Source organism: Pinus tabuliformis, chromosome X (assembly GCF_031772625.1).
Source record: "Pinus tabuliformis cultivar Carrire ecotype Pingquan chromosome X, CPIR1, whole genome shotgun sequence".
NCBI lineage: Eukaryota > Viridiplantae > Streptophyta > Pinopsida > Pinales > Pinaceae > Pinus > Pinus tabuliformis.
In genome coordinates, this window is record NC_142308.1 from 222,870,798 (window position 1) to 222,873,552 (window position 2,755).

Consider the following 2,755-nt stretch of genomic DNA (forward strand, 5'->3'; position numbering starts at 1 on the left):
CCCTGAAAAACCCCTAGGGCACTTCGATTGTGACTTGCTAAATTTTAGAGAAATTAGACTAGAAAAACTTCCAAAAAATCTTACTAAAGACAACTCAACTTTTAACTTTGAACATTGGCAAGTGATGGGTGTTTTATTTCCTTTTAACTCTGATTTTCCAAATTGACATTTGCCAATCAAAGTTAAAAGAGAATAAAACACCCCTCATAAATAATTCCAACAACTCGGTAAAATATAATAAATATTTATTTCCTTAAAATTATAGAGCATTTGCGAGGAGCTCGCTGTGCCATCTCTCTCTGCATTTATTGCTTTCGGGCCTAGAAGGTAAGAGGAGAATGGAAAATTATCAAATATAACACGCATAGTATTAAGTTGTTTCTGTCAATAAACCATTATGATAATAAACATAAACCCTTATTATGAATGCATATTCAACATTCATCCCCTTGAATCATCTCATAATTTGCAATAGCAAGAAGATGTAGTTATCCATATGTTCTCATAGTGGAAACTACCCTTCTCGATGGATGTTAATCTATCACTGCCCAGTGACGATGTTAATTAAACTCAGGAGGCTATGGGGGAGAAACAATTTTTTTTTAAATAATCGGAGACATGGATAAAATTGAAATGATCTAGAGAACATTAGCATGGCCCTTGCGCAAGGATGACACACAAAAATTGAAAAATGGTCGAAATTAAAAAAAAATTAGATACGTGGATAAAGATTTTTGTATTTCCTTGTGTAATTAAGCAAATGAATGTGTTCGTCCTGCAAATTTTTATTCATTTCATGTACAGTTTTGGATCCCATTAACATGTAAATGTTTCCGAAGATTTTACAACAGATGCTTTCTTTTAGGTATATATATGGATATTTTTATTATTTGATTCTTTATTCACACATGCTTTTTTAGAATGAACGAAATGAACAAGTTAGGTAATGGAATAATCAGGATTTTTGTGTTTCAAACCCCAAATTGTTTGTTCATGGTTTTGTGTTTCAAAACCCAAAACTGTCTTGATTATTAAAATAACATCTTTCAACATTTGCAACATCCATCATAGTCGAATTAAATTCTTTCCTTGACCAAGTGGCATATAGAGTTTATCTAGAATTTTTGTGGTGTGGTCTAGTAAAATTTTAAATAGAGGAGATATTGTATAAATGCAAAAAAAGATTGAAAGATTGATAGAAATACCACAATGTTATCTCGAAAAAGAAACACTATGGTAAGGCTATGAAATTATCGAAATAATTTTTTAAATGCAATACAATATCATGCATACCATAGATATCAACCTCCCTGCACGAAAGGACTTTATTGCTTTAGAGTATGTTAAAAAATTTGTTTCCTTGTCTATACAAATTTGCAATGATGATTTTGATTTTGGCAATATTGCAATATTTTCAGCGAGCCGAAATATCACTGAGGAAATATCGCGATATTTCCTCTCCAGAAAATATCACAATATTTCCTCTCCTAAAAATATCGCGATATTTCCAAGAAATATATGATATCTCGGAAAAATATCATGTGATGATAGGAAATATCGTGAGGCACACAGGGCCACAGCTAGAAAAGGGAAATTTCTTTTTTTTTCCTCATTTTGGTTTTTGAGTGTTGGAGATGGAAGGGGAAGAGTATTGTCATGGTTGTCAAGGAGGTATAGAGGATAAAACAACCATTATCACCACCAGCTAAGAAATTTTTGTGGATCAAAGATTGAAGAACAGTGAGACAAACTTCGTTTATTCCATTAACAGGTATGTTCTTAAAAACCCCTAAGTTAATGATTTTTTTCATATATTTAGGGTTATGCTTGATTGCCTCTTTGCCTACCAACATTTTTCTTCATTTATTTTTCCATTTGCTATGATTTTCATGCACATGCACGAATTCAAGGGTTTTCTCCATATTTGGACAACAAACTCCATTTCTTTTTTTAACTTTCTTATACACCCTCTTATTGCCATTTTTCATTGAATTCACATTGCAAATAATGTAGCCAAAAAATTATTTTTTTAAATGAGGTGGTTATTATTTATTATTTTTTGTTTGTTTGGTGCCATAGGTTTGAATTAGCTCACTACAAATATGCCAAAAGTCTTGACCCATTTTGGGAGTATGTGGAGCGTAATGGTGGGACAAATCAGGTATATCTATCATGCAAATTGTGTGGGACCAAGATGACAAGAGGGGTTACGCGATTGAAATACCATTTGGCTAGACTCCTTGGACATGATGTTGGTCTTTGTATGATTTCTAGTGCTGAGCTTATACAAAAATCTCTGGAATAAATTGATGAAAAATACAGAAAGAAGGAGGAAAAAATAAACAAGGTTGAACATGGAGGTAGATCTTTTGGGATATCTTCTTCTGATTTTGAGGCTGAGGGAAGTGGGAGGGGCTCCACAACGTCACCTGCTATTGCTAGTGCTAATGTTAGTGGGAGTGGGAGGTCATCATTTTTTGTTCCACGAACAAGACATGGAGCACAACCTTCCATAAAATCAATTATTAAAAAAAGGGAGAAGTAAGAAGAACATAGAGTTATGGGGAGGTGTCTTTTCTAGAGCAACTTGCCTCTCAGCATCACCAAAACTAATCCATTTTGGAAGCCAATGTGTGATGTTATTGTTGTTGGGGGCCCAAGGTACAAAAGAGCTACATATGAGGAGTTGTGAGGGCCAATCCTTCAAGAAGAAAAGCAGGACATCAACTCTGTATTGGTGGAGTTGAAATAGACA

At 33.8% G+C, this 2,755-nt stretch overlaps 1 non-coding gene across 1 annotated transcript; it reads left to right on the plus strand.

The window, feature by feature from the left end:
- The first annotated feature begins 599 nt into the window (after positions 1 to 599).
- Positions 600 to 706, plus strand: LOC149139156 (U6 spliceosomal RNA). Its single transcript, XR_016265325.1, has one exon. It is a non-coding gene; the product is annotated as a U6 spliceosomal RNA (small nuclear RNA).
- The last annotated feature ends 2,049 nt before the right edge of the window (positions 707 to 2,755 follow it).